The sequence below is a fragment of the Notothenia rossii genome (assembly GCF_949606895.1).
Source record: "Notothenia rossii genome assembly, chromosome: 5".
In the NCBI taxonomy this organism is placed as follows: Eukaryota; Metazoa; Chordata; class Actinopteri; order Perciformes; family Nototheniidae; genus Notothenia; species Notothenia rossii.
In genome coordinates, this window is record NC_136903.1 from 57,380,024 (window position 1) to 57,403,832 (window position 23,809).

At 40.7% G+C, this 23,809-nt stretch overlaps 1 protein-coding gene and 1 long non-coding RNA gene across 2 annotated transcripts in view; one reads left to right on the forward strand and one right to left on the reverse strand.

The window, feature by feature from the left end:
• Positions 1 to 9,031: 9,031 nt before the first annotated feature.
• Positions 9,032 to 20,320, forward strand: LOC307039720. Its single transcript, XR_013808326.1, has 2 exons — positions 9,032 to 9,853; positions 19,945 to 20,320. It is a non-coding gene; the product is annotated as an uncharacterized lncRNA (long non-coding RNA).
• Positions 20,321 to 20,447: 127 nt separating this feature from the next.
• The window catches only part of LOC307039719 (uncharacterized protein), a 74,954-nt gene continuing 71,592 nt past the window's right edge, over positions 20,448 to 23,809 (reverse strand). Inside the window, exon 14 of the transcript XR_013808322.1 lies at positions 20,448 to 20,800. The gene's annotated coding sequence lies outside the window, so the exon portion shown is untranslated. The remainder of the gene's footprint in view (positions 20,801 to 23,809) is intronic.

The following is a 23,809-nucleotide window of genomic DNA, read 5'->3' on the forward strand; positions in this document are numbered from 1 at the left end:
ATTTAAACAGAGGATTGGTAGATTTCACATTCAATATATGCTTAACACGCCTATTCTCCTCATATTCTCTTTCATCACTTTTCATTTAACACATTCTAAATGCTGTAATCAATACTCTAAAAAATACAGAAAATACTTCATGGCTGGTTTGGTTTCCGGTCGTTCCGGATGTTGTAACATGCTACTCACGTCTGTAAACAATAACTTTATTCAAATAAACTGTACCTTCATTTAATATTCAGCAATAATAATATCTCTACAGTCTATAGTTGTAGAGTTAAAATCAGTAGGTTTCGGTGTACATCACTCCATGTCATTTTGCTACTAAATTCACCTCTATACACAAGTTATTGAGCCGTTTCCGCTCTACATCCTGAACTCCTCCCTTCGATGCAATGCACTTCCGTTTTGGCGGACTGGGTTTGTTTTGCTAGCTAGCTCCGTTGTGCCGACAAAGCACTGATATCGCAGAGACAAAGAGGATATAACAATTACAACATGAAGAAAAGTGGTTCGGGAACTACGTGTGCGGTAGTTGGTTGCAATCACTCGAGAAAGCACCTGAACGAGTGGTTAGATAGAGAGTGCTACGACCACAAACCAGCACCCAGCACCCAGCCATGTTGTTCATTAAATACAGATAAACACAACAAATACTGCATGCATTGTATTTTTTAATATTATATATGAATATTTTCATAGTGATGTAATTGTGTGGGCTGCTTTTATATTTTAATTTGTAATACCTGTTAGGATTAAACATGTGATCTTTCTTGTTGAAGCCATTTCTTTAGTTTCCTCTCAACAATTAATTAATTCAGTGTTATTTATGTACAGTATGAGCTTAATATGAATGATGAACTGTGTTAAAAGAAATTGTAGCACTCTAAGGAACATATGAAATGCAATAATGCAATAACAGTGCAATAATGAAATTAAATTACATCAAACTTTATTTTCACTCAAACAGTACAGGCACATATGATATATTGCACAGCATAAAGAGATCATGTAAATTGTGCATTATGTAAACAACAGACAACTGTTGGCTCCTGTGGGCATGACCTAAATAAGGCAGTTTATTTTGGTTTTATGCTGGGCCACGTCGTCATGTTATCCTCCCAGTTTTGCACTGAATTCGGGTGGGGGAGAGTAACGCCATCTCCAGTCAAAGAAGTAGAATCGTGTTCCCAAGCTAGCATCACTGTTAGCATCGAAATCGCTGTGTTTACACCAGTGCCCGTCTGACTGTTTACATCGGTTTACACCGACAGACGCTGTGCAAAAGACTTCCGGCGGAAATGAAGTGCATTTGTGTAGTGTCATGGCGCTACCCGTGTTTTGGCGCGTAAACTTGTCTTATAGGAAATGGTATATTAGCCACATGCTAAATGCTAACCGGAGATGAAGGATTTTCAGAATAAAAGCTTAACTGGTTGTGCACTAGAATTTCTGGTCTTTCAGTATAAAACAGCATTTAAACTGACGGTATGTTTAAGCTACATTATACCATCAAAACATTGATTTTAATTTCTAACATATGCTAATAGCTAAATATACCAAGTCGTATTACCAGCGTGGTGAAACGAAAAAACTGGTGAATACTGGATGAGTGGGGGATATGTGAGAAACACTTGTTACTGATGACACAGACAAAATGTTGGAAAATGAACAAACTTTATTTTCCTCATCACAACCCCCCCCCCCCACAACGTCAGAAACGGCTCTGCTTCCTTGGAGGCTCTTGCAGAGCAGACCAGGAGCGGGGGTGCCTCACTCCCCTTCGACTCGCCACCGGGAGACCCTGTCTCTGGGGAGGCGAAGGAGCGGAGACGTGGGACGGATCCTCGCCTGGGAGACAGCACCATGCTGGCCGCCTTGATGCATGAATCTGTTTGGTATTTTGAAAAGAGAAACGTATAAATATATCTTATATAGGTATGGCCCTACAATATATTATTCAAATGATAGGTCTTCTTTAAGTTACACAACAAAGGAAAAAATATTTGGTGCAGAAAACTTATATATTTTTTTACTGGTAATCACATGGCCAATTGTATTTTAGGAATTATCAGCTCCTACAGCTTTCTTTTCTTTCTTAAGTGTTTCCTAACGTTAACAGTCTAGAAAAATGTAACATCATAAAGGAATAGTTTGGGTGTTTAAAGTGGGGTTGTATAAGGTACCATAGTCAGTGTATTTATTCCCTAGAGTAGATTATGGCCGGCAGGGGCGGACTGGGGAACGGTGGACCTCTGTCCCTTGCCGGCGCTACTTCAATGATGCCATTTAAAAACAGCAAACCGACCCGGCCGTTCGGTGATTGTACAGATGGCCAGCCTGCCTCTGCCGGTACCGAAGTGGGCCGAGTAATCTGAGTGGGCAGAGTGGCCAGACCGGCCCATCAGGATTCGTATCTGAGTACTTATTCCAACCCTGGTAGCGTATTAGCCTGAATTGTATCCACAAAATCATGCAGAGCTGCATACAAATAGACTCACAAAGGTAACTAATATTTACAAATGTGTACAATGATTTGTTGGTAATTTTGACTACTCAAGACACCTGATTTATACATCTTCAAAGGAAGACTGTGTTCATTCTACAATTACATGGGATTAAAAAAAAATGTAGTTTTACTTGTATAATACTTCAAGATTTTATATAAAAGACTGTTTCTAAAAGTATCAACCATAGCGACACGGTCAAATCCTTAGTTTATAATTTATAACAACATACTAACAAGCTAAGGTCTAATTACGCAACCAAGTCTAACGGCATTTCGGGTTATAGTCACAAAATAAATGTAATCTATTGATTCGTGTTCACCAACACGATTTTCCCCTTTTTTTCGTGTCACACAGAACGATTTTAAAAGCAATGTATTTCTATTGGTAGTATGTTTCGTGCCTGCTTCTTTTTGTCCGGTCGGGTCTTGGAGGTACGGAAGCTGTGTGGTTCATAAAAACATGTTCTTACCTTTATATATACAGTATATGGTTCTTACTCAATATCAAGCACGATTATTGTTTTTATTGTAAATCGTATAATGTCGGGCTTTTTTTGCCGTCTGTGAGGAAAAGAAATGGGGCTCAGAATACTGAAATCTGTATATATTTTTTTCCTTCAAATTTGTTATTATTTGTGACCCGCTCTATCGAAATCAGTCGGAAGTCGCAACGGCTCATTTAAAAAATAAACGTGGATTTGTGTAAAAAAAATAGTTTTTCAGGGTTCGGGTGTTTTGTTTGATTTCAAATAAACAAAGTCTTGGCTTTCAGAATATGAAACTGTTATTGCCAAAATGCAGGAGGCAACTCGTGGGCGTGACACTCGTCTTAGCCATGGCTTGTATTTGTCTTCTGCTAGCCAACGCTCGTTGAAACTGCAACCTCCTGGCATACTGTCACCTATCACTCTCATCAGAATGCCCAGGTCACAGGTAACAAAAACACTTGCCGGTCACGCGCATCGCGCGGGAAGGCCGGAGCAGAGCTGTTTTATGTCAAAGTGAAGCAATTAAGCGCAATCCGACTTCTTTATTTTCTTTTAATCTAAAAAGCGAAGTAAAGCATTTACAATTTCAAGCACTTTATCCCAAATTCAAGCACCATTCCCAAAATTCAAGCACTTTTCAAACCTTGAAAACACCTTGTTCAATTTCAAGCATTTTCAAGGATTTCCAGCACCCGTAAGAACCCTGATTATAGTATCGAAACAAATTATTACTCCTAACTTTATTGTGAAATTAAAACAGAATGGTAAAAAAATTGTTTCCGGTCTATTCGGAGGCCCAATCTCTGTAGATAAATAAAGAACTATGACAGATGTGTAATATGTAATGCAGCCGAACCATTTATTACAATGCATTTATGTGATGACTATCAAAGAGTAAAGCAAGCACTGCTGAATAAAGTATGATTTTATCTTTTATGGAACGTTTTTTTTCATATGGAATACAGTTGGAGGTCAACCAATGTCGAGCAAAGCGGACTAGCGACGTCCCAAATGATAGCTGAGGATTATGGGTAGTGTAGTGTCTTCGGAAATCCTAAACTCAGAAAAAAATATTGGTTTCTCAGAATCGAAGGGGAAAAACACAAAAGTATTGTACACAATTTAAACCAATTACTGTTGTGTAATTAACAAGGATAAACTGATTTTTTTGAGTTGATGAGTAGTGCAGATATCATTGTAAAATCAATCGACAGTAAGGAGAATACTTACTGCCGGGTGTAAAATTCTCCGCTGTCCAATGAGAATGGACGCTCACATTGTCTTTAACTGCCGCCAACATGGACGGACGCCGTGCTTCCCTGAGTGTCAAATACTGCCGCCGATGGGAATACATTGCAATCAGCTGAAAGCTCTTTGCGTCCGTTTATGAAGCTGAAGGAGACTCGTTGCACGCCAAAGGACCCTGACCAAGCATCGCTCTTGGACGATCAGGGAGTGAGACTGTGTTGTTTTTAGAGATGTGGGTACAGAGGAAAAGAGAGAGGGTATTATTTTCTGACAATTTGTGAGTTCCCTGACGCACCGGGGACACATAGTTATGTATAAAATACATGATATCAGCTGCCTATTTTTAGGGAATAGCATAGGTCTCAGATATATACAAATATCTAAAAAACATGTCTATGAAGTGTTTTGCTCAAAATACCAAACAGATCACCCATTGTAGCCATGCATATCCCTCTATTTCACTTCCTGTTTCAAAAGTGCTGATTTTATGTATAAAGCGATTAAAAAAAGATCGGCGGAGCTTATGCCTGCTCATGCGGGAGATTCTACTGGCAGATACTGCGGTGATGAAACGCCATATCATGGATTATCAAGGATTATTTCTGAAACAGTATGGAGCTCAAAGGCTTTGTCTCTTGCCGGTTATACCGCAAGGTGAGTTCCTTTTTATTTCCTGCTTCTTCACACACATGCTCTCTCCAGTACAGGTTAGCTCTGAGTGTTAGCAATGCTAATGTAAACACCGACAATATTACGTCCAAAACAGTCGGGCATTGTTTCTGATAGCAATGTTTCTGATAGTGCTGTGGGTCCGCATTGCCGATATGACGTCAAATTGCCGCAAGTCTGGATCAGCTCCGTTGTACCCCCGTTTTTAGAAATTTGGGTATGGAGGAAAAGAGAGGGTTTTATTTGCTGACGCTGCGTGGGTTCCCTGACACACCGGGGACACATATTTATGTATAAAAGACATCAAAAAGTGCATTTTGCATGGTTGGTCCTCTTTAAGTTAAATACAAAAAAACGTATAGCAATGTTAGCTTGTCACTCACTAGTTAGGCCAGGGGTCGGCAACCCGTGGCTCTTTAAGCCCTCTGCTATGGCTCCCTTGAGCTTAGACAAAAATAAGAAGGAAATAAAATAAAAGTATTTGTAGGACTATTTAAATGTTTTTGCATGGTTGAAAATGTTTCGTATCTTGTATTTTGAGGTGATACTGTGACACATAAATAGAAAACAAAACGTTTTTTATTAGGTCAACTAAAATATGCGTCATATCCTGCGAAGGTCCCACGCCAGCGCCTTTTCTTGCAGGTGAATAACCTGACGCCCGGCTCAATGAGCGAACTATGGATAGATCAAAAGAAATAAAAATATCGGAGAAACACAGGATTTAATTCTGCGAGGACAGAGTTATATGCTTTCACAGCAAACGATGCTGGCTTACCGGTATGTTTGATATGTAGAGAGAAGTTATCAAAGGTGCAGCAGCCTTTACGTATCGAGGAAAAACACGGAAGAGGAAGACAGCTGACGATCTTCAGTCATAATTCAATCAGTTAACTCTTTTTAGGGTGCAGCTATATGTTTTATTTATTTGAAAATGGGTGAATTTGTATTGAATTTTGTTTTCTTCAAATGCGCAGAGGACTCCCCAAGTGCTGTGTTAAATTTATTTTAAAGTAGGCCTGTGTATTGTTTTTTATTCTCCTTATAAGAGTTATTTGTTTCTTATTAGAGGTTAACAGTTTTATATAATTTAATAAATAATAAATGCAAAAACACTGTAGTTTTTGTCTATGATATAACAATAAATAAAACTTTATAAGCTATCAAATATGTTTTGCGGCTCCAGACAAAACGGCTCTTTTGGTCAAAAAGGTCACAGACCCCTGAGTTAGGCCGTCAATGTAAAAATAATAAATCAAGCAAATGACAAGGAATTTTGTCGATCTGAGTTTTCTTTTTTGGGGGGGGGGGGGGGGGCGTTTGAGAGCCCAGATAGTGTTGGGGCAGAATCTCTGCTCCGCGCCGTTCCTATATGAGCGGGTTCTCAAAAGAAGGAAAAGTTCAAAGCAGCCAAGATAAGGGTTAAACAATAATCTGCTTTAATGGCGGAAACATCCAAATACATCACCTAATCAAGAAGCACTCTGCAGAGTACTCCGGGCTCAGGTTCTACCACCGTATGAGACACGTCTCAGGAACGGCAAGTCAAAAACAAGAGCGCCGATCTTCAAAATGATCACAACATTTATACACAGAGTTCACTTCTGAGCGAGCTAGACAGTGAGTTGGCAGTGTTCCATTGGTCGGTTTCCCTTCTGGGCGGGATCCCAGGTAGTAAGTCCGCAGTTGTTGATTCCATGTTGCTTCTGTGCGTGTGTGTGTGTGTGTGTGTTTCTGTCCCTCTGCCCTTAGGCAGATCCCCCAATCAATGATTTGGCGTCATGACAGAGGACTCTTTGACAGGACACATACTCATTCCCCATAAACATCTTCAACACACACAAACATCGTATCATGTATCTTATCACACAACAGTCACCTGTTTTTCTTTATGAAAGCCATATTTGTAAATATCCAAACACCATCGTCCCATGACAGTCACCGCATCAGTCAACCAACAGAAGTTAATTGTTCTTGTGGCTTAATGGCTTCCCTGAACTTCCCTTCACCCCAAAGTCAGCTTACTAGGAATGAATACATTTTATTGATAAGCTCAAAAGGACCTTTATCTCATTTACTGCTGGGTGACCCAAGTCTCAAGGCCTGCAGGATGTGTAGGAGATAAACATTAATTCTACAAGACTTGAACTGCTTTATATCTGAAAATGTATCCGGGAATTCCCCTGTTGATTGCAAGGACTATTGATAATTAACAGAGAGACCCTAGGGGCCTCTTCTTGGTATCTGCTTGGCAGAAGTCACTCAATGCAGATATCACAAGTTTAACACACATTCTAAGGTGACATTAAAATGAATATACCAGATTGAACTTTCCTGCCATAACACGTTACTTTAATCCTTCAAATAATTCAAATAATACTTCAATAGCTGCAGCTTCATATTGAAATATTGTCATTAAAGTGGTAATTAATCATCAGCTATAGTTGTCTTATGCGTCTTAATAAACACCCATGGCTCTATTCCTCTAAATGGGAGGTGTATCTCACATCATTTGCATTTTAAAAATCAATATCATATCACTGGAAACTGTGTTTTAATCTCACTGTCATCTATACAGCTCAGCAAAAAGAAATACATTATAAAGCAATAATTGAGCGTTTGTTTATTCCTCTTTAATGACATGCGGATAGGGACCGGACATACCAAATATGAAAAAGGTAGAGGTCATAAAGAGGGAAATTGGAAAGAGAGAAACTAAGGGCAATATTTGAGGGAACATATATGGTAGAGGTGGAGAGAGATTATTGGTAATTGAAAGATAAAATGGTAATCATCCAGAAGGGGTGAATGATTAGAGCTCTCGTTTTTCATTTAGGTGGCAGACACATGGTAGACAGAAGGAAAGAGAGCTACATTGGAGGGAAGAACTGTTGTAAATAGAGAGAACGAAGAGGAAAGAGAGTAAGGTGCGAGACACAACTGGAGAGTGAGAGAAAAAGAGCGATCTGCTCAAATTCCACTTTTCTTCAACTCATCTTTCTTCATAATAGAACTGTCAAATCAATGTGGAGCTTAACGACAAGCTGCCCTCCCTCCCTCTTTTACTCTCCATCTATTTATCCCTCTTTTTTCCTCTGGTTCACTTCTCCTACTCCCTATTTACCCTCTGTTACAGAATACTCTGCTTACTTACTGCTCTTGCTACTGCCTTTTGTTCCCCATCATTCAATCAGCAAAAGTGTTGCTAAAAGGCATTTTTTAAGCTAGCTTCTAGAGTTTGTCGAAGGTAAAGATTTGTATCAAGCACTGAACACACCATAGTTCATATATCATACATCCCAAAATATGCACACCTGGTTTGAAGAAAATAAATGCTAACATCCTTGTTTTGATACACGTTATCATAGTTGGCTAGTGTTTAACTTCGCTATGGCCGTGTCTCAATTCAGGGGCTGCACCCTTCGGAGTATGCAGCCTACGCGGTCCACGGAGGACCCAGCCCACGTAGACCGGGTGGGCTGGACCGGGCGGCCTACGAAATGAGACGGTCTAGCCTACGGAGCACTTCGTATTTACGTCACATGATACGCGCTGTTCGGTTGCGCTGCTCCAGCAGCCTGCTAGCAAATTAGCTTACAAGCTAACTCAGCTGAAAAGGTTTCCAGAAACTTTACTTTTTTACTTTAACCATTTTTTGGAGATCACCGTCAGCGATGAAATAAAGAGGACCATGGCCAGGTAAATAACATTAAGCTGTTCCTTTAGCCCCCAGAAATGTTACATTAGTAAGTTAACAAGTCAATTATATATAGCTGATGTAATTTAATCATATTATTTCATATTTAAAATAAGTCTTCATTTTTCTTAATGAACAAAATTATTTTGTATAGATTGATTCTTACAATATTAGTGTTCTAATCTTAATAGCTGTGATTATAACAGTTTATATTCTCCTTCTTCCCCTAAACCAGCACAGATGATGTCCCACTGACCCCAAGTCAGCACCGTGACCCCCCTGCTCTGCTGAAATACACAATTAAACATTTTCTATGACCTATTTTTTGTATTAATAGAATCAAACTGAACTTAAGACAGTTTAATGACCTAGAGATGTTGTAAATAATGGTTAAAACCTCAGTAAATGAAATAAACAATGTGTTTAACAATTACTATTTTAATTTAATTTTGTATTTTCATCTTATCACAAAGTAGAGGTAAGAATATATCCATCCTCTCTCTGCAGCTTCATGTCTTCTATTATTATAACTTTCATCATTGAGACAGAGGAAATCAATCATGTTATTTAACATCACCAGCAGTAAAACAAATATCAGCAGAAGTGTGTTTATCGGGTTGTTTATTTGTATTATATGTGAAGCAAGTATATAGAAGCAGCTGTTTGGGGAATCAGACAGACTCAAGCTATAATCGTTAAATATCTATTAAAATAAAAGACACATACAAAATCAAATTCTGAAACTAAGACACAAGTCTGTAGGACGGCAGTAAGCAGAGGTCTGAGTGGAGGACGTTCCTGATCGCCGTTTTGCTTTCTCCAGCACCACGGGGGGGTCCAGATGGATGGCAGCTCTGTCCTGATGATCCGCTGTGCACTTTTCAGATTAGGGGTGCTTCTCCAGCAGATCCAATTCTCCAGAATTGTCCTAATTACAGAGAAAAACAAGAGAAAAAACGAAAAAAGTTAATTAATCATATTAAACACAGGGTTGCAAACGTATTATTGCAAAATGTAACTAAGCATTTCAGACAAACAATCCCTAAAGGATCATTTAAAATGATGTACTGTTATGGTTTTTTCTAGGGCCGGGACTCGATTAAAAAAATTAATCTAATTCTACGCTCTACTCCCTGTCAGATCTCCACTCCTTTAATAACCGCCTGCCTCCGGACTGCATGGACATCCTCGCAGATAACGAAATACTCCGCAAACGCCGTCCTCCACACAGAGGCTCTGGCCGTAAGTTTTTATTTCATTCCACGTCTCCACACTCCATCCCATCCATTCGGTCCTGTCACGCGCCCACACTACGCCATCACAACAAAAAACACGTGAATCTGACCAATCTCCTTCCACTTCCCCGGTCCACACAACCCCCCCCAATGCAACGTCACCTCAGAGCAGCCCTGTTCAACACACGCTCCATCCACAATAAAAGCCACATTCTGAATGAATTCATTAAAGACAATAACCTGGACTTTCTGTATCTGACCGAAACATGGCAAAAGCCCCTGGACTATTTTTCTTTAAATCAAATCACTCCAGCAGGATTCACATACATTGACAAACCTCGCCCACAAGGGCGGGTGGTGGTATAGCTGCTATTATCAGAAAGGAAATAAAAGCTACCCTAATCCCCATAGCCCCATCTGTTCTCCTCTTAGGGGATTTTAACATTCATATTGATGACCCGACCTGCAAATATGCCTCTGAATTTAAGGAAACCCTTCATTGCTGCAACTTCTCTCAACACATCAACTTCCCAACACACAGCCGTGGTCACATCCTGGACTTGGTCTGCTCCACTGGTCTCACCATCCATCATCTGTCCAGCCTCAATCTCCACATCTCTGATCACCTGGCCATCATCATGGATATCAACATCCCCATCCCCGCCCAAAAGCAAAAATGCACAATAACCTACAGAAACCTCAAATCCATCTCACCTTCAGCAATCACTGCCTCCATTACCTGCAAGATGTCTGCCTCCCCCCCCCCCCACTTTCTGAAAACCCATCTGAACTTGTGGACTATTATAACAGCACCCTCTCCTTCTGTCTCAATGAACTGGCCCCCACAAAAACAAAAAATGTCTCTTTCATACACTCCGCCCCCTGGTATACCCCCGAACTCCGCCAAATGAAATCAAGGAAACGTCAATTTGAACGCCAACACAAGAAAACCACACTAACAGTCCATCTTCAAATCTCCAAAGACTATCTCCAGCAGTACAGTAATGCACTCAAAGCAGCCCGGTCTAATTACTACTCACAACTCATTCAGTCTGGCTCCAGCAACCCCAAGCGTCTGTTCTCCACCATCAGCAAACTTCTCAAACCCTGTGACAACGCCACCTCGTCCTTCACCACCGAACAGTGCAACTCCTTCCTTTCGTTTTTCCAAACCAAAATCAGCAACATTTACAGCAATCTGACACCCTCAACAGCACCCCCCACCTCCTCTTCTGGCTCCCCCCCTTCACCTCACAGCCCCTGTCCCACTTCTCCCCTGTGACCCCCATGCAACTGTCCCACTTCATGACTGGAATTAACTCCACCTGCACACTTGACCCAAGGCCCTCCAAATTTGTTAAAGAGAGCCTCCCTGCCATGTCCCAGCTCATCGCCACCATCATTAACTCCTCCCTCAGATCTGGATCAGTTCCCCCCTCTCTCAAACTGGCTGCTGTCACACCCATTCTCAAAAGACCTGGACTCACACCTGACATCATGTCCAACTTCCGGCCCATCTCAAATCTCCCCTTTCTGTCAAAAATACTTGAACGTGTCATTGCCTCACAACTAAAATCCCACCTCACCTCCAATGACCTCATGAGCCATTTCAATCCGGTTTCCGATCAAAACACAGCACAGAAACAGCTCTTCTGAAAATCACAAACGACCTCCTCCTCTCCTCTGACTTCGGCAACCTGAACATCCTCATCCTCCAAGACCTCACCGCAGCATTCGACACCATCAACCACACCATCCTGCTGTCCCTCCTCGAATCATCACTCAACATCACTGACACTGCACTCTCCTGGCTGAAATCCTACCTCACCGACAGACATCAGTTTATCAACATCAACAACTGCACCTCCTCCACTGCTCCTCTGTCCCAAGGCGTCCCCCAGGGTTCGGTGCTTGGCCCCCTCCTCTTCATCCTTTACATGCTCCCCCTTGGCAAAATAATTAGTCGCCACAACCTTCAATTTCACTGCTACACCGATGACATCCAACTTTATATCTCAACAAAAACCATCACCCCCACAAAACACTCCACTCTCACCAACTGTCTCTCAGAAATAAAAGCATGGATGCAAACAAACTATCTCCAACTGAACAGTGCCAAATCAGACATCATCATCATCGGCCCCCCATCCCGTATCAAAGACATCCAGAATTTCAACTTCACCATTGACACCCACACTCTATCTCCCCCCCTCACATCCGCAACCTCGGAGTCATTTTCGACAGTCAGCTCAAATTCAACCACCACATAAATCACATCACCAGGACCGCCTTTTTCCACCTCAAAAACATTGCCCGGCTCCGCCCATCACTCTCCTCCTCTGCTGCTGAAATCCTGATTCATGCATTCATCACTTCACGACTCGACTACTGCAATAGCATCCTCTATGGCAGTGGTTCCCAACCTGGGGGTCGCGACCCCCTTGGGGGGTCACCAAAGATCGCAGGGGGGGCGCCAGACCTCAGATGATTTGAGGCCTAATATCATATTTAGAATAAAAAAATTAAAAAAAATTACATATAAAAAAAATGTACGTATCACTTTTTTTTACATATTGTAACGCAATACATGATTGGCGCTAAAAGCCTTGTCTATATTACAATAAAATATAGAAATTAATTGATTAACTAAAATTAAAATTCAAAAAATTCATCTGATACTCCTCCGATTGGCGCCAACATTGACGTTACTGTGTCAGCTTTCATAATAATAACAGTTTGCTGCGCTTGCTAGCTAGCGACCGACTTCATAAGGTGAATATTTTTGTCTAAAAAACGTAAAGGAAATGACAGCTCATCTGCAATCAAAAAGAAAATGAGGACCTACCTAGAGAGCTATCTTAACTTCGGTTTCATGGAGGGAACGGACAAAACCCGCCCAGAGTGTGTGATATGCAGAGAGAAGCTAGCCAACGAAAGCATGAAACCCAGCAAAATGAAGAGACACCAACAGACCATGCACCCAGAAACAGTCGGGCGTGATCGGGACTTTTTCATAAAGAAACAACACCTTGCAAAGGCAAACAAGCCAATGGATATTAGAACAGCGTTTGTTAGGGCTGGCAGCGAGGCCTCTTTTGAATGTGCCCTTTTAATAGCAAAGGCAAAGAAACCGCACAACATTGGCGAGCAGCTCATTAAGCCAGCTTGCATTAAGATGGCTGAGAAACTGTGCGGCCCGCAGATCGCGGAGAAGCTAAAAACTGTACCACTGTCAAACAATACGGTGAAAGACAGAATTGAGAAGATGGCAAGTAACTGCGAGCTGCAGCTGCTCGAAAAGCTTGGAAAGGGGCCATTTGCCATACAACTTGATGAAACCACAACTGTAGCAGACGAGGCTGTGCTGATCGTTTATGTGCAATATATAGATGGGGAAGATTTGAAGCAGGACATTCTTATGTCAGTCAACCTTACCAATACCACCCGGGGTGAGGACATTTTTACTGCAGTGGATTCTTACCTCTCATCCCACAAGCTTTCCTATGAGAATTTAGTTGCATGTTGCACAGACGGAGCTGCCTCAATGATGGGGAAAAACAAGGGATTTAACAGTCGCTTGAAAGAAAAGGCCCCACACTGCACAATATCTCACTGTGTGATACATCGCCAGGCCCTGGCCAGCAAGAAACTGCCAGAAGACCTCAGCGAAACACTCTCAACTGTTATTAAAATAGTCAATTTCATCAAAGGTCGCCCCACCAACAAGCGTCTATTCGCAGACTTGTGCGAGGATGAAGCGCGCCAAACCCTCCTCCTGCACACCGAGGTGCGCTGGCTCTCACGCGGCCGAGTGCTGGCACACTTTGTAGAACTGAAGGAAAAAATTGAAGAGTTTCTACAAACTCGTAACCGCGCACTGTCAGAGCAAGTGACTGAGTCATTCTGGATTAAAACAGCATACCTGGCCGACATCTTCAGTCTCTACAATGAAACAAACAAGCGTCTGCAAGGCGTGGAGTCCAACATTCTCCAATGATGCATTTGTGCGCAAACTGGAGTACAGGGTCGAGAAAATGGAGAGGGGGGAGCTGCAACAGTTTCCACTACTGCTGAAACAATCCCAAAACAATCCTGAAACGGTGCCTGTACGTCGCGAGTTCATCCACCATATGAACGCACTGCAAACGGAAATGCAATCACGGTTCGCTGACATAGACGAGTATGTCTCCAAGGAATTGTGGGTTTTAGATCCCTTTATTGCCAAAGTTGAGGATGTGGAATACCTGGATTGCGAAGATGAGCTCACCGACATCCAAGCTGACTCGCTGTCAAAGAAATACTTCCAGGAAAAAGGATTTAAAAAGTTTGGGATTCTCAAAGGACCAAGCCTCGCTCCAAAGATCACACTGCATGCCACGACCAGGATTACACTCCCATTCAGTACGACAATTCTATCAGAAACAGCCTTCAGCGCACTTGTTGCCATCAAAACAAAAGCACGCAACACACTGGACGTTCACAACGACTTTAGACTGGCTGTCTCTCACATTACACCGGACATTCCATCCCTGGCTGCGGGCGTGCAAGCCCAAGGTTCACATTAATGAACCTACTTGAACCTCGTCTTCTCTCTGCTACCTGTTCCATGGCAGACAAGCATTTGATTTACCTGCTTAATATGCCAGTTTTTCATTTTTGTTTTATACAGGCCTATGCAACCATATTACCATTTATTTATGAGACATAGTATATTCTTTTGAAGTGTCCTGTTCTTCGACATTTGAAAGAAATATGATGCATACATTTGCAAGTTAGTAGCTAATAAAAGCATACAAAGACAGAAATGTATATTTTTTTCTTTAATATAAATGTTTCTTCTGCGCGTAAAGTGCCGGTTTCAGTTGGATTATTTGTCAAAGTTGCTCCGATCAGATGGGTCTCCTCGATTTTGTAGATTATTTGCGATTTTTTAATCCACATAAACACATCGCCAAAATCCGGCTTACTTTGAGCATGTGTTTTAAACAGTTGAATCCCTTTGTGAATTGTTTCCACTTGCGCCGTCCTTTAATTTCTTGATACAGCGGGAATCTAAATGAATTAATCCTGAGTCCAATAACCAACAAAGTCACTACAATAGTGCTCCTTAATTACGCTTTCATCCTCCTTTAATGAAATACTGCACATTCATCCAGTTTGTGACAGTAGTTGTAGCATTTTTGAGACTTTTAAACTTGAATTACAGCTGCTGCCGTGTGTGTGTGTGTGTGTGTGTGTGTGTGTGTGTGTGTGTGTGTGTGTGTGTGTGTGTGTGTGTGTGTGTGTGTGTGTGTGTGTGTGTGTGTGTGTGTGTGTGTGTGTGTGTGTGTGTGTGTGTGTGTGTGTGTGTGTGTGTGTGTAGTACAGACCCCTGCCCGATCTGTACTGCGCATGTGCGAGATGGTCCGCCATACTGGACAACTACATACGGCAACTGTAATAGGACACTTCACACAGTGGCGTTTGGCAAAGCAGAAAAAGAACACAAAAAACCGGGATAGATGAGTTATTGTTGTTACAACGTGACTTCACTATTATTTAACAACTCTTTTTATTGGGTTCTTTTATTTGGGGTTAAGTACATTGTCAGAATAAGTGAGACATAGATTTAACTTCTGTTAGACAGCTATATGCCATACATTTTTGCATACATTCACAGTAAATATTTATTCAGTATGATAACTGCCAAACAGAAATTAAATCCATTTTCTTTTTGTGCTTTGCCAAACGCCACTATGTCAAGTGTCCTAGTTGGGTTGCCGTACGGAGTTGTCCAGTATGGCATATCATCTCGCACATGCACAGTACAGATCGGGCAGGGGGGCAGATCGGCAACAGCGATAATTAAAGTTTCAAAGTTTTGAGGGGTCGCAAATTCCAACAGGAGTCATTTGGGGGGGCCCTGGGTGAAAAAGGTTGGGAACCCCTGCTCTATTGCATACCATCCAACCTCCTCAATAAACTCCAACATATCCAGAACTCTGCTGCCCGCCTCCTCACCCACACCCGCTCCCGAGACCACATCACTCCCATCCTCCAGAACCTCCACTGGCTCCCCGTCCGTCAAAGAATCCACTTCAAAGTCCTCCTCATAACTTACAAAGCCCTCAACAACCAGGCCCCCCCTACCTCACAGACCTGCTGCACCACCACACCCCTTCCCGCTGCCTCCGCTCATCAGAAGCCAACCTCCTATCCATCCCCACCCGCACCAATCACCGGACCAGGGGGGACAGAGCCTTCTCCGTCGCTGCCCCCTCTCTCTGGAACTCACTCCCACAACCCATCAGAGACTGCACCGACCTCACCCCCTTCAAAACACTCACAAAAACTCACCTCTTCAATCTGGCTTTTCATGTGTGATTGTTTTTGTATTATTTGACTTTAACTTTAACTATATATTTATTTATTGTTCCTTTCTTCTCTTTTCTTTCTTTCTTCACTATTATCTGTAAAGCGTCTTTGAGCACCTGTAAAAGCGCTAACAAATTAAATCTATTATTATTATTATTATTATTATTATTAATTAATTACAGGCTTTGTAATGAATTAATCGCAATTAATCGCATTTTTAATCACATATAAATATTTGACCTGAGAACAGTGAGAAGCAATTTTTTTCACATGGATTTTATATATCATTGAATATTGACTGAATACATAAGCTTAAGCAACAAAACATTGTTTATTTTTTTCAAGGTGGTACTTAACCAAGACCAACAGAAAAGTGCAATTTTTGCCATAAAGTGTAGCAATAGCATATTTAGGAATATAGTACATTTCAGAGATTCAGGTAGCCTATAGGTAGGTAGACCTTCTGTAAACTATGACACTTTGTTTTTTAAGTATAACACAATACTTTCAAGTACATTCAGAACATTGGAAACCCTGACTATTAGAAAACATCTCTCTGTTGCTTCAGAGGCCATAACAGACTTTGTTGATTTACCAACAGTTGATTTAAAAAATCTAATACATTTCAGTCCAACTCTCTCAATAACCTTGGCCAAAACAATAAACAGTTCAACATAAAGTGCCAGTTGCACCAACAACATAATAAATAGTTCAACATAAAGTGTACTGTACCATTTAAAATAAAATAAAAAGGTGCCAGTGATTGACCTCAATCCCTCCTATTCTTCCAATATCCTGATGAAAAATATAATCTCTCTGTTGCATAGGCCACTGTTTGATCAACGCGAATTGGGTGTGGGTCCTTGTACTCTGAGTCGGGCTAACGTCCACGCTAGCTTCCACGCTAGCTGCTATAGGTTTTGCATTGAGGTGATACTTGAGGCTTGATGTGCTGCGGTGATATGAAAATTCCTTTTTGTATAATTTGCAAACAACCGTGCTCTTATCGATGCTTCCATCCGTCCGTTTTTTAAAACAAAATGTCCCATCCACGGGGCTAACCAAAGCGGTCTCATCAGCTTGTTCGTTCATGTTTGACTATTGTTCACTGTGGTTTGTTGTTGTTTGAAGTCATGAACGTTAGTTGGTGCTCCAGTATAATCGGTACCCCTGAAGCTCATCCAGTGAGAAACGTTCCGCGGTGCGGAAATAAGTGCGATTAAGATGCGTTAATTTTTGTGTAATTAATTAATCTTAATTAAAGCATTAAAGTCCCGGCCCTAGTTTTTTCAAAACTAAAGAGATGAAATCACAGTCACACATCAAGCAAAAGGCTGCTGTCTATTTTTGATTTCTTATTATTATGGGATTAGGATACATTAAATAAACTTTAAGCTAAATAAAAGATAATCAAATCTGGTGGAACTATTGAAAATAGGCTTTTTTTTTTGCCCTACCTCAAAGCAGCATGAGCTGAATGCAAAGTTTATAATGTTTTCCTCCAAGTTTAATAAACACTAAAACATTGCAACATGTCAGAAAATCCTTCATGACGACATCCGGGACTACCGTCCAGTAGTATCATTAAAGTGGCAATTGACGCCGTTAACATATGTTACATAAAGTTATAAAAGAGATAAGAAGGAGAAAAGGTATACATGTAAAATGTCAAAATCCTCTGTTTAACGCAATATCGGACACAGAAGACCGAGGGGGGAGTCCCCTACGTCACCACAGCCCCCAGAGAGGAGGGGCGAACAGCCAGCAAGCGGGAAAGACGAAGGTGTGGAGGCTCTCTTCTGCTCGGCCGACCACAGAGAGGGAGCTTTTTACATCCGACTCTCTGAATCATACTGCTTGTAACATTACCGTGCCTTTTATTAATTAAAGTACCCATTTGAACCTTCTCAGAGACTCCATTGGTCTACTTACTTTTAAAGCTTCTCTCCTGGACGCGAGAATAACGAACACAGTTAACAAGGCTATACCAAGCCCCCAGGAAGTGCGCCGGAGTCTGATGAGAACATTCGTTGTGGCCAAACGGCGGTACTACACTTCCGTTTGGTTGCTGGTCCCGGAAACACTTTTTCCCATTGACTTACATTGGGAAAGAGTGGTCTGTAACTAAATTAAATAAACTACCCAGTATGAACGTTTGTATAGCCCTTATTAAAAACATTCGTTCCTCAAGTTGTACAAATGTACTAATAACGTTATTCTGAGAGTTATTTCCCTCTGCATTATGAACGCGCATCTAACCCACGGGACCGCGCCGCCCGGCACGTTCATGTGACATGTTCAGTACTACATGAGTTTGTCTTTACCCATGGATGCACAATAACAATGGACCATATCGCCTTACTGCCATCCCACGGAGCTGTAATAATGGATATATTGAACATGTTTGCTGTAATTCATCATTTGTAAAATATTATACTACATGGGCTGTATGATGTAAATCTTTGGTCAATGTAATAACGTAACCAGATGAGTGATTCCAGCGCCCGGTATCATTTTACACACATTTGTATCATACAGATGCAGGACTTACACACGCCTGTTTTCTGACCGACAGGTCCGCACGCACTCTCCAGCCGAAACTCTAATAAGCATTCATTCACAAACTAAATCAGTAGACCTTTAACGTTTTACGTCCGGTTCGCTCCTTTGTTCCTCGCTGTACACAGCTCCAGTTTGGGCATTGGCCTGTCATCAGATTGTATTAGTTGTTGCTGCTGCAGCGGAACTTTAATCCAATTATTTTTGATTAAATTCTCCAAATCTCCACCCTCCATAATTGCACTTGCTTCAGTTGCTTGTTACTTTCTAACGGCGGTGAAAGTGGTGCAGTGACGCTATCTATCTTCTATCGATTAGATTTATGATTCGAACATTATAAAAGTAGGGTAGACATGTGGATATTATTCGACTGAACAAAACGTGCATTTTCCAAAATCCTATGGAGAAATCCCATTGTTATTTTTGTCGAGGGAAACCGAGCGCAGCTTACTTCCGCTTTTTGGGACGCGTCACTGTACCACTAAATTGATGCGATTTGATTGGATTGTGAGGCAAGGGAAGCCAGCCGCCTCTGGCTTCCCTTGGCATGGCCCTGACCAATCACAGGTTGGCAGGGGCATGACGTGAGCCTCATCTGATTGGTCAATCCCTCCATTTTTTTTCACCAAGGGAAGCAAATTTCGGCTGGCCTCCTCTCGCAACAGAAAGTGCAATCTACTGTTCCACCATAACATCTAGAGGGGCGCTGTTTCACTCTTTGTAAAATACTCAATGAGAATCAGGAGACCTGAGACGGGCCGGCAGCAACATACAACAATGAATTTCCGAAACTAAACAAAGTGTTTTTATTTATTTATTAAAATTATAACTACAATCCGAAAAAATAGGGGAAGCCTGGCTTCCCTTGGCCTCCAAGAGAAAACGCCACTGAATATACCATTAAAAGAGTTGAACGTAGCTGTTTGCTATTCTATTAGGCCGACTATATATTAAGTCGTCATATTTATACTTATATCAATAAAGATATGTGTCAAAGCTCTAATCAAATTAACAGTTGTATTAATTATAATTGTAAATATATATATATATAATATATATGTATATATTGCCTGTGTTGTATATGTATACACACAAATGAAAAACCTTGTGTTTTTTCAAAAGTTTTACAAGTTGTATTGTAGTGTTTATTTTAGTGTTTTATTTTTATCCACATTTTGATTTCAGACCACAGGACAGGAGAATGCTGGGCACAACATCACGCTCAACAGTGAAGCTGGCAATGCTGAACAAAACCAGTTATAATATTTATTCCGCTGAAAAAGTGAAAGCTTTACGAAAATGTAATTAAAAATACATAAGCATTTCAGGTAGAAATTAGCATTTTATATAGAAATTCACAAATATAAGAAATGAAACCTAAAAGAGATGTTAACAAATGTATACCTCTGATGGGTGGCATAGTAGAACTAGGTGAACAAAATAGTGACAACAAATGTTAATACAATTTATATAGATTAAAAGGTAATATAATATTGATTACAATTATTCTATTAAAAAATCCACCAAAACATTATCAACAGGAAAGCCCTCTGAAGGCATGTTATGGTTTGAAAAAACATCACCAGGACGGAGCTGCCATCCATGGAGGACCTTTACTCCCAGCGGCTCAGGAAGAAAGCCCTCAGTTTATGTTTATGTTTATTTTAGAAATGTTTTGGCACATTTGTTCCTATTCTGCTAATGGTATATTGCAGGATATTTAAGTCTCCCATGTACTTTTTAAATTAATAATAGTATGTTCATCTTGATGTTTAACTTGTAATATTGTAATCATCTTAGTTAGAAATGCTGTTTCCACTCCATCCTCTGCTGCTGAATGATTTTATATATTGTTACTTAAAGTGTTTGTCTTTGATATTATAATGATTACACCAGAAAGTCAGTCTTTGTGAGATGTATTTGTTCACGTTTTTCCGAGCCACAAGATGATGTTCATTGGAGGCCTCAAAGCTGGGTGAAGGTATTGATGCACGGATCAATGCAATCCTTTACAACAGCATTCCACTATGGTTGGCGATGTCTGTAAAAAAAGGAGAAATAATCTTAAACCAAATAAGTGTCGCAATATAGGGAAACAAGCTGACAAAAACATCAATTAGATCAAAAATAAATTTACATTGTTACAGCAGAAAAGAGCCAAAGACAGCCTAATGTTACTTAAAGTATGCATAAAAAAAGTAATGGTTACCAAGTGGTTTCATGTACAACCCACACAAGTATCATGCTAAATGAAGCTCTGTTGCTTGGATATCGCTAGATCCTGATGTCAGCGTAATATAAAAGTACATAACGATTGATGTGTAACTTAGCATAATTTACTAGCTAGCCGCTAGCTGCTAGCTGCCGCCTCGTTAATATAGATGCAGTACCATGCTGTCATGAACATGGATTTTTTTCATACTGTACAAAGAATCAAGAAAGTATTGACTTTAATACACTGATATACATTCCATTAAATAATACTAGATCACCTACACACCAGTGAAGTTGAGGGTTTTTTCTGTGCAAAAAGTTACATTTAGATGTTAACAAGCAATATGATTTTGTCAGCTTTCTAATTTAATGTATTAAAGGCAAAGATATTTAACACATAGTGAGAACTGCTACTATTTATCTCTGAATATTGTATGTAAAAAACGTGGTAAAAGTTATTCTTTCAGTGAGACAACAGAGCAAGCTTCTACAGTTGCACTACGTTTTGATAACAGTTAAATATTATTTTGATAATAACAGATATTTCAATGTTGATGAACTTCATACTGTTCATTCATAATCTGATTGTCTTTGTAGCTCACTGATGAAATATAAAAAAAACTTTACAATTACAAAATAATTATATCTACAGCCCCAAAACACACAAACAAACCGCTTTCCTAAATAACACACTTGTTCTGCAATAATGTTTTATGTTTCCTGTAATTTTTGTTAGGAAAGGACATGCCTGAAAGACACAACATTTTCTCCTTCTCTGAGGGTCAAGAAGAACATCCAAGAGGAAAATTAAAAGCTGATGCTATGAGATTTTAAGACCAGTACACTAAGAAACTACTTTTATTGTAAAAACAGTCAGCTGATCGAATGCACCTATTTCCGCATCTACACTCCATCAGCTGATTATTTCTATTTGCCTCGCTTGTGCCTTGTACCGCAGAGTTTGCAACGTCACAATAAAATAAGGCCAATCTTCAGTCAGATGTGAATGTGTAATCTAACATTTTCAGTAAGAATAATGGACAAAAGGAGTGCAAATACAAATACAATTTATTGAAATGTGAACCAAAAGTTAATCAAATGTTTTAAATTAAACGCACATATGGACAGAAGGGGTAAACCTATTAAATGTATAAGTAAACACATTTAGTCAAATAAAGTGACAGATTAGGCCTGTGCAGTTGATATCAGCTTTGCCCAGCATGGGCTCCTCCATCAGTCCCTCCCCCCAGTCCCTCCAGTCCCCCTTGCAGAGGAAAGACCCTCAGTCCTCTTCAAACCAACTGACAGGAAGTCCATCACACGGAGGTTTCTCCCTGAAGTCTCTGCAGCTCTCTGGACACCACGCTGTCTCAATCCGTCCACACTGAATATGAGAGGGGGAAAATGAAAATAACAAATGCTTTAGACAATAAGAAACATAAAGTTGACAGTTGAGTTGCTCAGTTTTTTTAGACTGTCAATACTATTACTGTATAACTAATATATCAGGTTAAGAGGCACATTCAGATAAAGAGTGGTCTTTAAATACATGTTGTCTTTTGAATTGTTTGTCTAAAGTCAAGGATCTAGAACTGGTACTTAGTTTTAATGATACAGTCTGGTTATTATGCTGTTTGGAGGAGGCCTCACAGGTAAGAGCACTAACTAGCTACCATCACATGTACCTTAGCTTGACTTAAATGTATTAAACGTATAATTAAGTGATATCAAAATATAAATAACTAATGTCATGCAAATTTGCTTGATTCCAATGTTGAATTTAGCACAATTGCATACAAACGTTAAGGGGATTTTAAGATTCTGAAGTATTATGCTTAAAACTCAATAACTTAGATTATTATTTATAGTTTTGCTGAATAGTTTCATGTCCGCTTACCTTAGAAACGTAAAATACCACGGCAGTGTGCAGATGGGGAGCATGTTAGCTTAGCTTGGTAGCTTCAGCTAGCTCTGGAACTTTCAGCTCGGTGGCAGCAGGTCCCGCCTCGGCTCCGCCTCTTTGCCCTTATTTGGAGTAGGCGGGAGTTGAACTCTGACGTCACTGTCGAGCCGTTAGTGGCCGACTCCGCCTACTAAGGGCTTCTCGGCAACTCTGCAGAATCCTATGGGTGACGTCACGGACCCTACGTCCATTTATATATACAGTCTATGCTGTGAACGTGACGTATCAGTAATGCATGACGCAGCAGACCCAACGTTTCGTTGCTCTGATTGGCTGTAGGTCTATTCAAATTACATTTGGAGGCATTTTGATCTGACAGCGGCGGCGCTATTATAACACGAGAGAATTTCCACACCTTTAGTGTATAAAACTCCCCCACTACTTAGACTATTCCTTGCACCCCTCTAGCATAAGCCTGAATGGTCTCAACCATATTGTGTCAGTAGTGCACTTGTTGTTACAGCAGGATCAGTTTGTGTGTTGTGGACACGACCGGTAGATTGGTGCATTCCTCCGTCTGAATGTGGTGCACTTTCGCTAAATGTTTAGACAAATTGCTCGTGTTAACACCCTTACATGCTAAACACTCTTGACAAGGAGCATTGTCCACCTCAAGACGGGTAACATTAACCACACCTAGGAGCGCTTCTCTCCGCAATCCCCGCCGTGTGTGTAAACTGCCCCGCCCCCCTCGCACACAGACGGGAGAGAGAGATCTCGTCTGGATTGGAAAGGTTGAAAATACACCGACCATCAAGGGCGCCGTAAGGGGGTGAAAAGTTAGGACGATTCTAAGGGCCCGTGACTGACAGGGGCCCCAAAATGTTCAGAACATTAAGAAAAAAATGTAAGTAAATTTTTCATCAATCCTCA